Below are 15,058 nucleotides of genomic sequence, written 5' to 3'. Positions count from 1 at the left end.
TGTGCCCAATACATTTGAATAATTTAAACGTTAAATCAAATAAACACGTTACATTTATTACCTAGAATTGTCAGCATTTTTCCTAGGGAGGTTTGAAAAATAAGGTTAAAACCAGCGTATTTTTAACTACTGCCGTGAATACAAACAATAATATTATTTATATATATATATATATATATATATATATATATATATATATATATATATATATATATATATATATATATATATATATATATATATATATATATATATATATATATATGTATATGTTTATTAGATAGACTAGATGTTATAGGCTATAAGAAGAAAAATATCATCTTAAGAAATGTGAAATCGTTACATTTTATAGTATTTAAACAACTTTGAATGACACATCTCCTACAGAAGTGGACAGCTGTCAAATTACATCCCAGTAATAGATTTTCAAACATCACTGAGATGTAACGAAACTGCATATTATATTTTAACGCTTGATGCACAAAACAAAGTTCTCATGCATCCTGTAGGCTACGTATCCGTACGACTAGGAGGTACGCCGCTGACGTCAACTGTCGGTGAGGGGAAAAAAGTGACGCTAACACACACAAGCCGGAGCCCTGACGGGGGAATAGCGTTTTGTTTCTTTTTTCTTTAGTTTTGTGTCATTTATTCTTTAGGGTTTTGTTGTTATTTAGCAGTATTCCTGCGTCGGACTCGACCGCCGTGTTCTTCAGCGCTTGCTATCTCGCATTAACGTCCATGCTGCTCTCCCCTCACGCGGCGCTATTTTGACAGTCGGGGTCGCGGTGAGCCAACTCAAGCTAGCAGCACCATTATATTAGCATCGGTAAGTCATTTGGAAAGCTTGCTAACCGTACTAGCTAGCACCTTCTATTTTGAGACCTGACAGTGCTTGTACATGTCCACAGCAAGTTTCGCCATTCTGTGATCCATGGCACACTCTTATTGAACAGCGAGTTGTAATATTAACGTTGTGTTTCATGGACGCTGAGTAGCTAGCGTCCACTAAAAAGAAAAGGCTAGCTAGCGGGCTAGTATTAGCTAGGTAGCTAATTATACACGCCGGACGAGGCAGGCTAATGCTGTGAACTAGCTATTGTTAGCATAGAGGCAAGCTAATATTTTCAGTCAGCTGCACAGCTACGACTCTGACCAAACTGCCATCTGTCTTCTACAGACCCAAGTTGAAGGATTCTCCACGCAACTCAAGACATACTGCCAACAACACGGTAAGCCGAACCCGCGAAGATGACTCAAGAGCCACTATCTTTAATATGTAAGCACCATCTTTAAAGTCCGCCTTCTCTATGCCAGGCACGAGATGGCCATGTTAACATTTTATCCTTCCAATCGTGACCGAGAAGGTTCACTAAAACCCTGGGAATATTTGCTTTTTCCGAAGCGATTAACTATCTGGATGAATCAAAATTAAGTAATTGTTAATTGCGTATGGCTCTTCATTGAAGTCATACTCAAAACACACACTGGATACAACAAAGTTTTATTTATTGACGTGTGTGACTTTCATATAACAACTCAAGACTTGAAACGTCAGCTAACAAGGTTGAGATATTAATACAAACCAACGGAAAGTTACAGAGCTGTAGTGTTTTTATAGGACTGAGTGCCGGTGGGTTGCATGGCGGAATGCAGGTTGTACTACAGTACTAAGCCGTCTTCACTGCTCCAAGCAATTTAAGGTTGTATTGTGTTAAGTGTTTTCATTAGCTTGCTTTTTGACATTCAAGTAAATATCAGTGATTTTAAGCCTTGGCTCTTCCAGTCTTAATTCCTTAATAATTCATTATTAGTGACTCAGAGCTGGCTAGAGATTTGTGCCCCAGTAAATCGCACAATCGTAAGTGATCAAGAAAACAGTGGGGTTTTCTCAAGACATACTTCACACGTGGTCATCACTCTCGGAGTCTTGGCTTTAGCTTTACTTTTTTGAAACTCAATCCAAAAATAGGCAGCAACAGTGCTGTGAAAACAAGGTGGGATAACAGCATAGAATAAGTGGTTCAAACATCTGCTCTGGGAAAATGACATGTGTGCCTGGGAAAACAACAAAAAACTCCCCCCCCCCCAACATATCAATTGGTGTTGGCCAGTCATGTGACAATGAGAACTGATAAGTGGCAAGCAGGGACTTCCATTTTAGTTCCATTTGATGTTGAGATTGTCATAAAAATGCTTCCCAGTTAGATTAATAGTAGTCCAAGGTGATAACCCCGATAAAGCAATGTTAGTTTTTCTGGTTTAAAGCACTGTTACTACTTTATAATCAATTTTTTCCCTAATACAGCTTTATTCTCTTAAATATTTTGTAAGCAACACAGAGTATGATTGTTGGTGTCAGGGCAGTATCATTGAAAAGTATGGTCCATTGTAAGATCTGTAGGAGGTGAGTCATTGAATCAACAGTCTACTGTTGCTAAGGCCACCAATGAGAAAGATGGAGTAACCTGCCTCTCTGTCAACATATTTCCCTCCCTTATACCCTGCAGCCTGTGGATCTTTGTGCATATACATAAATTCATGTAACTGTGAAGTATTGATTGCTTATGGAGTTTTATGAAAATCAGGAAATTTGTTGATTACTATCTGTTAAGTATATGTAATTTCATGTTTGTGTTTATTGTGGTTTGCAGGGTGCTTTCGCCTATTCTAGTAAATCATGTGGTTTTTATGCTAACTTGCTCACTTTAATGTATTTGCTTCCTGCATTCATGTATTCATACAAGCCAATGTGGCCATTGTAAGCATATTTTAAACCTAGAGTAATTAAAAAAAGAAACTTACACAGATATAATCTTATTGGATATTTATCACTCAGATATCTGCTTTTGCCTCTGAATCTCTGTTTGCAGCAGCATAAGCAGAAGAGTGGCTTTTTCTAGAGAGATTTGAAGAGCTATTTATAGATCTCTGCCAAAGCACCAAGCGTGGTGCTGTTGCTGCTGCTCCTATCTGTCTCTGCTCTTAACCGCTCCTGCTTCTGTTTCTCTCTCTCCATCTTCATTTGTTCCCTCTTCACCTGTTCTTAGTTTTCTGAACTCATTTTCTCATGATGTCTTCTACTCTGTGTTTGTCAGTCTTCTTTTTCCTTTACTGTCCTCCATTGCTTGCTTTGATGTAAATTATCGATCAAAGCACAAGGGAAGTGACATGGTTATAAGTCAGGCCTCAGATTGGTACATCAGCTTGACTAACTTTAGTATACTTTGTTGCAAAGCTGGATGTTTTTTGCATTTGTTAGTAGCCTTTATTTAGTAAAAGATATGGCTCACAGTCCTCAGACCATGCAGAATCACAGTAGATAAGGTGGGTTTGCCTAAATAAAGGTGTTTTTGTAAAAACCTGTTATGACTGCTTTGAATATTTGCAGTGTAAATAACAACAGCTTTCCAAGTGTTTCATAATAGCTTTAGCTTAGCTATGCTGCATGCAGAAATGGCAGCATCTTGTAAGGTGGTTGTGTTCCCACTCAGTCTATCTGTGGTATCTTTGGCTACTGATCCTCACTCAGCCCCTCCCCTTTCTTCCTTCTTTCTAAGCCCTTCTCTTACTGATCTGTGAAAGAAGCTACCTGGCTGAAGAAGTGACAGGACAGGTTATGAGGCATTAGTCCATGCAATGCATTTTATCCCAGTCATGTTGTTAGCCTGAGACTAACCTTTTTTCAAGGCCATGCTAGGATTGTAGAATCATTGGTTGGGTAAGTCTGGTGTCTTAAATTAAGCAATGCTAGAAAAGATGTTCGATGCTAAACAGCTGTTTATTAAATTTCTCTGGCTGCTTATGTTTTGCAGGGCCCTCTCAAATGTTAGGTGATGCTACTAACCACTGAGCCACAGTACTGATCTTCTGCTCAGTGTTTCGACTTTAAAGGGAAATTTATTGTACAGTTAAGTGCATAAGTGTATGGGCTATGGCACAATATTTGTAATTTTTCCTCTTTACACCACCACAGTGGATTTTAAATCAGATAGTCAAGATGTAAGTGAAGTGCAAACTTTTATTGTCACTACAAGGGGTTTAACAAACACATTGCATTAATTGTTTGGAATGTTTTGGCGTTTTGCATAATAACACAATTTCAAAGGCTCAAATGTGACTGGACTAACACAATTTGAAATATAAAAATGATCATTTTAAATACCTGGGCAAAGATGACGTGATTGTAGTGACTGCCTGAAGTCAAAAACCCCTGGACACCACTAAATCTCCCTTGAGATGCTCTGCCAGCCTGTTCTGCAGCCACCTTTAGTTGCTGCTTGTTTGTGGGTTTTTCTGCCTTCAGGTTTATCTTCAGTAGGTGAAAAGCATGCTTTGTTAAGTTGAGATCAGGTGGCTGGCTTGGCCACTGAAGAAACTCTTAGGTTGCATTTGTACCGTAGTCTGTTGTAATTCATTATCCATTCACTCCGTGGAGTGATGTTCAGTTTTGTAGGATTTGAATCTGAGCAGAGACTATAGCCTTGTACACTTAGTTCATCCTCCTACTACTACTTTTATCATCATCAATAAACACTAGTGGACCGGTTCCACTGGCAACCATACATGCTCATTACAAGATTTGACAGATAATATGGCATGCTAAGGTAGGGCTGTTCGATGTAACGATATATATCGGATGACGATATAAAAATGTCTATCGTTTCATTTTACGCTATCGTTTGTTTCATGGTGTCGCAAAATAAACTGTTTAGGCATTATTTTCTCATAGTTTTGATGGTCACTGTAGTGGCTATATTAATTTATTAAAGTTCTCTCTTTCTCTTATATTTAATATAACCACACAACAGACGGACAATCGCCTGTTTTTATGCGTTGTCGTTAGCAACAACGATGGTAAAACCATTGCATGTCCGCTTGTTTATTTTCCACATAAACCTTTCATAATAAAGCTCAAGATCCTGTTGAGACTTCTCAAAATAAACGGAATCATGTGAAAAAGTATGCAGAGTATTTACGGATGAGAAGCAAAAAGGAGCCGTCAGGTGCTAAAAAATAAACCTTAGACTCAAACGTTAGAACAGGCTTTCCCCCGCAGCACGCCGTGTAATAAATACAAATGTTGTATCGGCTGCTGTTTCCTATGTCTAAAAATGTGTAGTTTCATGCATCGGTTAAAACACTCGACTCCAGGTACACAACGCCCAGCTGGAAACACTTCAGCAACCCGAGATTCACAGAATTTACAGAAAATGTTAAATTTTTGTGATTTATATCGTTATCGGATGATAGATGTTTTATATCGGGATAAGAGATTTTAGTCATATCTCACAGCCCTACGCTAAGGATCATGAGTCATTCGTTACCTTTTCAGTTTGTCTTCCCTTCATTATAGTGCAAGCTGTGCTTGATTTAATTAATATATGTCCAAATATTTTTTCCCCCAGATCTGGGCAGGTTCTACGTTCAGGTTTTAGATGTTTTCTGGCAAACTGTATTCTAGCTTTCTTGTTGTTAAGTGTAATCCATGTATTGCACAACTGCTGTAAACCCTCTGTATTTAAATACCCTGTGCATCTCTTTTAAACTCTGACAGTGATACCTCTTTGAATATGCTTGAGTTAGGTAAATGTTGTGAAAGATATTTCTTAACCACGGAAATAATTCTGCGATTATTTACTTCAGTTGGTTTCCACCCTTTTAGGGCGTTTCTGGTGTTGCTGAGCTGGTCAGTGATTTCTGCTGATTTTGCCATTTCTCAGTTTTTCTGTCTCTCATGGACAGGTTTATTTATTTTTGTACCTTAATTGACTGTGTGTCTTTGCAGAGGTGGCACTATGTATATCGTCAGCCTTAAAGCTGAACTCTGCACTGAAATCACATTTTGATAGTTTGATTCAAATTATGAAATATAAATGAAATAAATATCGAGGATTGATGTGAGTCTAGATATATATTTGAACATAAACTGCCCTCTCCCAAAGCAGGAGAAAAGCATTACAGAATAACCTAATAATTACTACATGTACTATAAAAGTAACAAAGCTCAGAGTACCCAAGTTGCTGTTGGAGGGTTGTTTCTATGTTTCTGCGTGAACTTGTAGTACTGTAACTCTTTACCTGAAAGGCTACTAGAAGTAATCCTTGAAGCTATTTTCTGAACTGAGTGCTTTCTGTCATATTTCATGCCTGATCACAGAACAAAACAACTGGGTTTGTATCAGAAGTCAGTAAGGGTGGTCTCTGCCTACGCAGCTACGCCTGGAAAAAACATAGAAATTGTTCTAATGGTCATCAAACCACATCTTATGGATGTACGGTATATGCTGATGTGTCAGTGATATCAAGGGTCCAGAGGAGGTTGCATTTATAAGAGGAAAGGGTTAAAACAGTTTTGTTCTATTTGAATAAAGATTGGACACATAAAACAGTGTTTTGAGAAAACAAGATTTACTGAGACTTTTAGCTGACTAGAAATGTAACACTGATCTGTGAAACTGGTGAAAATGATATTCTGATATGCATTTAAACAGGCCTATATGTCAATTGCATGCAAGTATCCATGATGGACGGGGGTAGAACTCCCCACAAAACAATGTGCACCATTTTTCTTCTTCGACTTCTTCGTCTTCAACTTCTTGAAGTCCAATCCTATGGCGTGCATCTTTTAGTAAAGTCTGTTTTAAATAATCATTTTATTTGCCTTTATGAAATCTTCTCTTAATTGTAGACTTAATATTAATGATCGACTTATCCCCTGGATTGTGTTATAACTTGCATGAAGTGAAACTTGGTGAAGCTGTTGGTAGGTGAAATTGTGTGTGGACTTTGAGGCCTTTTTATGCTGCACTATGGTTTTTTTTTAAGCGGTACCAAAGTTTTGACCAGTGGTACATTAAATTTTTAATTTTTTAGCGAACTAAGGATGTGCAGTCTAACTTGCATCGCGAGCTCCTTTGTCTGCAAGTTGTGAGTTGATATTCAAATGACTTTTGACTAATGATTGAACAATCAGTCTTTTTTTCACAGCTGCATGAATACAATTTCTAGAGGGACCACATTCTAACATTTTTCTTCAAATTTTGCTCTATAAAGCCTGGTCACATACTGTCAAGCCTGAAACCATGAGACAGATAATCCTCCTGATGTTTTCCTTGATGCTGAACTTTTGACTGCATAATTTCCCTCCACTGCATCTTTCAGCTGTCATTTGCAGTGGGGGCTACTGGGAAAACATGCAAATGTGTTGTCTTGTGGGATTAAGGCTTTTCCTTGCTAATGAGGTGGTTTCATTATTTCACTCCATCTTCCCTTCCTCCTCTTTATTTTTTTTAAATTGTTTATATATTGGAGCAGTTGTCTGGTTCACCAGCATCTGTCAGTACTCATTTAGTTTGTCCAGACAAACGCCAAAGACAACGACTTCAGACTTTCCATATAATGAGTGATGAATGGGGACTGTGGCTTCTGCCTGTCTCCAGGTGTTTGATTATTGCAAAAAAAGTTCCAAACCTTAACCTGTACCTGTAAAAGAGTCTATTTATTTATTTATATTCATTCATTTACTATAAGCTTTCAGTGGTGCTACTGTTGTATCAAGTGACATTATAGCGGATCCAAGCAACTCTTTAAACAGCTTGGCTTCTTGCGCGCCATGGTTTGCCTGTCATTGCAATTATATTGTTTCACAAAGGCAGAGAGCAAACAAGACCTGTAAGAGAGAGAGAGAGAGAGAGACAGAATCCACACGAAAGGGAGGGTCGGAGGAGAAGGGAGGGGTGCATACTGTGCGCATGATGGCATAAGTGTGGTAGTGAGAGAGGGAGCCAGCTTACAAGCAAGATTTTCTTTCTCACTGCTGTGCTTGTGCTTCATTCAGAAAAAGAAAGGGGGCAGTCGAAATAGAGTTTTTTGACCGTTTTCATGAAAGCCATTAAGAAAACTGAGCTGGTAGTGTGTACAGACAAGAAGACAACACGGCAAGCTTGAAGACGACAAAAGTTGAATGAGCTGAAGAGATGGAAGAAAGACCTTAAACACCCTACAACTCCAGCAGGAAATGGGATACATTTATTTGTAGTAATAGGGGAGAGAAAACTAATGACAGCGTTGCCCAGATCTGCTTCTGCTGCTCATTCTCCTGCGATGATTTGGTTTTATCTGAGACACCTGATCTGATTTGGCTCGAGATCCATAGAGCTGAACTCTAAATACAGGAAGGATGTGCACTGTAAGTGAATGTGCTTGTGCGTCTTTGTCATTGGGTGTTAATAATTTGTAGGTGAGATGTAGCTTCTGTAGCTGTAGGTGTGATTTTTAGCATGAAGCCATTGCTGCTGCTATAATTAACTCTTGTTATGACACATTGCATTATCACTTTTGTGAAGTTCCTAAAGCATTTTTAAGCAATGTCTCATCAACAGTGCAAATATGATGTATTAAGGTTGACTGAAAGGTAGTTTCCTATAGTGTGTATACAGTTTATTTTATCACATGTGATTGCATTTGCACAGAAAAAATGTATACATGAAAGCATCTAAGATACTATAATGTGTGGCGTATTTACCAGTGTCATGTGTACAGGGTCATGAAACATGTTTGAGGCAAATGCTGAGGTAATAAGGAATTCCCTTCCACTGTCCCTGTGTGGGAGGAGGGACAGAGGAGGGTGGAGGTGGGCTGGTGGTGTGGAGAGTCACTGAAGTAGGCGTTGCTCTGCAACACTGTCATACCGATTGTGAGGGAGGGAGGTGTGCAGAGGAAAAGGACAACGTATGGGCTTACATAAGGCATGTGGATTGCACTGTATTTTAAGCAATAGTGGTTGTGACTGTTTGTGAATGCACCTGGAATTTAAGACTTCTCCTCCTTTATTTGTGGAACACAGTGTACGGGAATGAACAGACTAGAGAGGAGGTGCGAGAGAGGCAGCACAGCCGTGAGAGATGCACAACAGCAGAACCCTCTTGAATAAAAAATCTGTCACTATAAATAGCAAGCCATCCTCATGGCTTGAGCACTGCTTCAGGTTTAGAAGACCTGGCTTTCCCTCTATCACTGTTCTGGTGGTTATAACCCTGAAAAATCAACCCACAATCCTCATCATTTCCTGCTTTTATTCTATTTTTTTGATTGCTTGCCCTAGATCTCCCTTGTTCTGAACATGGCCTGTTTATATAATTCATTTTTTATGTACACGCATCCATCTCTTTTAGTCTCCTAAGTAATGCATCTTATTGAATTAGCTTGATGTACATAATATGGCAACAAGCCCATCATTGTACCCTGTTCTCAGTTAGAAATTGAAAAGACAGACAACTGCCACAGCTCCAGATTAAATATAAAATGCTCCTTTGGTGTTATGTTGCTAGAGCTATTGCTGTTTTTCTTTTGCTGTTTATTAACATGTGAGTCTCTTCTCTTGTAACACAACACAGATAGCTGAAGTCAGGTGATTAGCGTTGACTGAGCTAATAAAGTCCATCCCCTCACTTGATAAAAATATGTGTGCATCCTTGCATGACCAGTACTTTTGCTGTTTGTTTGTGATATTGGAGTTCTTCTCCTTACGTAGTTGGTGCACCTATAGCCTCACTGCTGCATACTAATTGTTAATGCGTGGGAAAAAGCCTGTGTATCAAACAGAGGAAGCACGAGAGGGCGAGAAAGAGAGGGGAAAAAAAATCAATAGCAAACCCCTGAGAAACTGCTGCTGTAATTGCTTTATACGTCAGAAGGTTCACACCTACTCCTTTGAGACTTTAAGAAAAATCTAACTCCAAAACTTTTATTTTGAATTTTGTTACATGAAAAAAGAAAACCAAATCATCAAAAACAAACAATAAGGAAGCACTGATTGAATTCTATTTATCTGATTTCACACTTTCCCTACTCATCTGAACTTTTACAGCGGTTTTTTATTTTTATTTTTGATGTGTCCTCATTTGAGCTAATTATAGTATTAATACATGCTAATTTATGTGTGACCTTTTATAAATACATCAGTTCTTTTCTGATGAATTGACATCTGCATTACAAATGAATGTACCTGACACAAAGCATAACTTTAATGAAGGTAGATGGCTAACAGGAGCTAAAAGGAAGAAGGGCCAGTAAGATCCAACTGCAATTATTTGAGCTGTAAACTATAGAGACAACTTGTGCTTTACTGTGGGGCTTATATGTTCAAGTAAAATGACTATGTGGCTCAAGGTAGGTCAGCTCAACCTTGTATCTACTTTATCCTCAGATGAGACTGGGACAGACGTGTGCCCACTTGGTGAATTTTAATGAAGAGACAACTAAAAGAAAGCGAAATATAACAGCAGGAGTCCTCTAAAGACGAGAGGTGTTGGTGTAAACAAGACAAGTTCAGGAGTGCTTCTAAACTTGGTGTATTAAATAGCCTCAAAAATAACTTGCATAATTAGGCGATGATGAACACAGGAGCAGAGAGGCAAGCAAGCAAAACTGTAAGAAGAAGGGAACAGAAATTGGTATCCTTATGCTGGCAGACCTATTGGGAGCAGTTGGCTTTTACAGGTAAACAGATGGCATGGCACAGCACAGCACACTGATGACCTGCCACCGCTGTCAGGTCAGCTACGTGATCTAGTGAGCCGCTGCAGTGTGCGGTTTCTCTAATTAACTGTACTTTCTGATCTGTGCTGGGGCTGGTGCGTTGCCAGTGTCATGCTAACATTCTCACAGCTGAGGAGAAATTGTCTTTAGAATTCACCACATCAACACATTTCATATCATGAAATGTCCAGAATTTATCAACTGGAATTTGGTGACTAATTGGTATCAGTGATTAACTTATGGCTTGTTAAATATTGAGGGACATTAAAAAAACAATCAAACAAAAAAACAACATTCAGATGTGCTGCGTTCCCTCCTTAAAGCACAGTGTCATTTGAGACACTTAATTTATCAGTACTAAGAGAACTAATATTATATTTCCTTTTGTAAATAGGTTTATATTTTGTCCTTGTTAGCATGGTTGTGAAGTCGTTGTTTTTACCATGGTGGCTTTAGACAAGTCTGTTGACTAGTCAGATTCTGTGTTACTGACTTCTGACCATTAGAAGCTGCTTTAGCATGCAGTAATGGGTGTGTTTGCTGATTGCCCCTTGGTATTGCTTAAATTGTATTACATCAGATCCTCTTTTCCATCTAAGACATAGGTCATCAGTTAACTCGTACGTTGTCTCATAAAATGTTACCTGGTTAATACCGAACTCAGATTTTCAAACACTAACAGAGTCTGGGAGCTGAGCGTCAGACAGCAGAGAGCAGCTGTAGCTTTTAAAACCCCAAACGTTCAGGAGCAGCAGGACTCTTATTACACATGCTTTCAAAAACATTAAAAATAAAGTGATGAAGTGTATCGTGGCGCTCTCTGCTCGGTGTATAAATATGCTCGTGGTTAGTAAGCACTGACAGACAATGCTTTTGGACATCTATTCCACCTGACCAGCTGTTTCCAGTAGCAGCTGGACCAACTACAGTCAGAAAGTACATCTTTTACATAGATAGGTATTACCAATATATCAGTGCTGAACTGTTGTCCCTTCTAAAGATAATAGTAAATTAATGTGAAACACTGTAGCTTGTTTGCTCTGTTAAGTATTTTGGGTTTTGTTGGCGCAATCATAGAATAGCAGTTTTTAATGAAGTTTTTGGCTATTTGAGTTAAAGTAAACACGGCAGTGTTGAATTATATCTGAATGTCAGATTCTTAATGTACCCCGCTCTGAATTTTGCTGTAAATATCGCAGTAAACCTGTGGAAAAGTCGTCTGTTTGTCAATTTATTGATTTAATAATTACCATGTCTAATTGAGAAAATGGTGTAAATTAGCATCCTTAGGATACATTACTAAACTAAATTCACTGTAGTCTATACAATTTGTTTCATTTTGCATCTACAGCTCAAGTAGCCAACAGCAGGCCTGTCTTCCTCCCCTTATTTTTCTATTTTAACACAGTGTCGTCATTGTTGAGACATTGCAGTTGTAATGTTAGCTCATAATGGACAGAGGCCGTGACATTTGTGCTTTTAGTGAATTGTGTGATGATGGGTACTCGTCTAGAGGTGAGTGATTTGGCCAGTGGATAAGATGATTTGGGGAACAATTGACATTCAGAATAGAGCAGGGCGATATGGCCAAAAATATTTATCACGATATATATTTGAAAATTTGCGATAACGATATAACTGACGATATAATTGATGCCAGACAAAATACAACTCCACAACATTACTAGCGCAAAAAGACAACCTTCCTTTTATTTTCACTTAAACAAGAAGCTGGTTTTTATGTACATTAAAGCTTTATAAAAATGTAACAGTGCAAATGCAAATTCCTTGCTGAAAGTTTAACCAAAAGGCATTTCCAGTAGAAATGGGCTGACATATCCTGAGCATAACAGTGTATAATATCCACTGAAGTTAAAAAGAGGTGCTTTGCAACATTAAACTGCAGTGTGCAGTACGTATTTTTCGGACCATAAGGTGCACGGGATTATAAGGCACATTAAGCGAAACAAAGCAGTCAGATAAATCAAACTTTATTAAACTCATTCTTCTTGCTTCCTCCACTTCTGTACCATTGATTCATTAATGTTGAATTCTCTGGCAGCTGCTCTATTCCCATGTTGTTGCAGTATATTAATGACTAACCTTCTATTGTGGATGGATTATCTCAGTTGTTCTCCTGACTGAAGTTTGGTCCGTTTACAGCATCCTGCCGTGCGATTGCATTTGTCTCTAACTATCAGGCACGTTAACTTTTATAAGTGGAAAAGTGTTAGTGTTCGTCCTCCAGCTTCACTGTTTATGTTATGCTAACATAGCTGTGTCGCTAGCGATCACGTAGCACATCATTATATACCAGCTAGCCCAACTTCAGTAACCCTACAAACGTCACTGCTGTTTAGTTTCCTGTCTTCATTTATGTTGGAAGTGATAGCAGAGCTGTACGTTTGAATTTTTCAGAAATCTCTCAGTCAGAACATGCAATATCATGCTTAGGTAACTAGCGAAACTAGCGAGCTAACTTCCGCTAGCTTCCTGCTAACTTCTAACTCCGTTAAATGTAATAAATTTTGTTTTCATGGATGCCTGGAAGTTAAACTTCATAGTTACACCTGGTAAAGCAGCAATGCTGATCGTTTTATTAAAGATGAAAGAATTTAGACAGTTTTTAACTCTCAGTGATGCTGCAGTGTTCGTTTGACCTGAAGTATACGGAGTTTAGGACCCAGATTACTCCCAGATTTAAGAGCATCTTAGTCCGACAAATACGACAATAACGACGGCCGCTTGCATGTTCTGCAAAAAAATGTGCTTTGTCGTGTATCTGACGGACAAACACCAAACCAGTTCCACATCACTGAAGTTGCACCATTTTTACAAACCAATTCTGGTTCATTTGTTTCACTCAACAATCGGCCATGTGCGTATGAACACAAAGGCACTGCGCATGCGCGTTTTACTCATATTCTATCGCGATATTTCATTTTCCTATCGTTGCCTAACATTATACCGGTATTACCGTGAACGGTATAATATGGCCCAGCCCTAATTCAGAATCTGAATTACAATTCTCCTCACAGACTTAGTTGAACTCATGATCACATAATTGTAATGTGATCATGTTGTCTTCATATATATCTATGTAAACTTTATGCCCTGATTTTGTTCTAAAAGTTTTGGAAGTTACTGTAATTTTGTTTTTCATGCATGGACATGGGTTATTGTTCTTTGGAAGTATTTTCTGTAAGGAAAGTTCTGTAGGCATGAATGTACCCCTGCACCATGTTGACAGGAAGGTCATGCTGTGGGCAGGAGCAAAAATTATAGCCACCTAAAAGACATCACTATCGGTTTGCATGTATGATGTATTAAGAAGCTTTTATCCTCTTAACCTGCTGGTTGATGGTTAAGTCAAAGCTGGTACATTTCAGAAGTTTGCGACTATAATATTTCAAATAGGCTACTTCAGACCTGAACTAAGTTGCCATCCAAACTAAATAAAAAAAAAAAAAATCAAAGAAAACAGGGCAGCATTAGGGCAGGGCAATATGGCCAAAAATATTTATCACGATATATATTTGAAAATTTGCGATAACGATATAATTGACGCGTGACAAAATACTTTACAACTCCACAACTTTATTAGTGCAAACCCCCCCCCCCCCCCCCCCCCAAATCAATGTATTTTCACTTAAACAAGCAGCTGTTTTTTATGTGCATTAAAGTTATATAAAATTTTAACAGTGCAAATGCAAATTCCTTGCTGACAATTTAACCAAAAGGCATTTCCAGTGGAAATTGGCCGACATATCCTGAGCATAACCATGTTTAATATCCACGAAACTTAAAAAGAGGTTATACACACACAATGCGGTAATATTATGTTGAAGCACAGTACGTATCACTCCGCGAGGCTCCTGACTATGGTAGCCGCAGTGCTCCGACAATCCATCAAGCGGTGCGGCTTCGTAGCTTAGCAAAGTCGTACTAAAATATTTTTGACAGATTTTTGAGCGCCGTGTACCACATAAAATCAGTTTGGTAATAACGATGGCCCGCTTGCATGCTCTGCCAAAAAAAATGTGCTTCGGTGTGTATCTGACGGACGAAAGCCAAACCTGTTCCGCACCACTGAAGCATGGTGTCATTTTTGTGCCTCTATTCTAATGAAAACATTAGAGCATTTATGGAAATATGTGATGTCTTGATAAATCTAGCAATTATTTGAAGTTTACATAGCACCATTCTCGCATGAAAATATCTTAAGTTTATTTTGTGACCCAGAAAGAGTAATATTTCAAACTCCGCCACTCTGTGTTGCTCCGCCACTGCCTCCTTTGAGTTTTGGACGAAATGGATTCTGGGATATTGCATTTCGTCATTTCGAGCTGATTGGAGACCAAAACAGCCAATCAGATTTTTTTTGCATCCATATCTGTGATTGGCTGGTTTTGTGGCACAAATATAATGGTGCACAGAAAAAGTTGAACGTGCACGGGCAGTAATGTTGAGAGCGCAAGCAACACATTGCGAGCAAGTGCAAATGCAAAAACTGAGC

At 38.6% G+C, this 15,058-nt stretch overlaps 1 protein-coding gene across 5 annotated transcripts in view; it reads left to right on the top strand.

The window, feature by feature from the left end:
* Positions 1-537: 537 nt before the first annotated feature.
* Positions 538-15,058, top strand: part of r3hdm2 (R3H domain containing 2) — a 57,183-nt gene continuing 42,662 nt past the window's right edge. For all 5 annotated transcript variants that reach the window (XM_080892251.1, XM_080892254.1, XM_080892252.1 and 2 more), the window contains exons 1-2: positions 538-829; positions 1,181-1,232. The gene's annotated coding sequence lies outside the window, so the exon portion shown is untranslated. The remainder of the gene's footprint in view (positions 830-1,180; positions 1,233-15,058) is intronic.

The sequence above is a fragment of the Rhamphochromis sp. 'chilingali' genome (assembly GCF_963969265.1).
Source record: "Rhamphochromis sp. 'chilingali' genome assembly, chromosome: 9".
Lineage (NCBI taxonomy): Eukaryota > Metazoa > Chordata > Actinopteri > Cichliformes > Cichlidae > Rhamphochromis > Rhamphochromis sp. 'chilingali'.
This window is presented reverse-complemented; position numbering and strand designations above follow the sequence as displayed.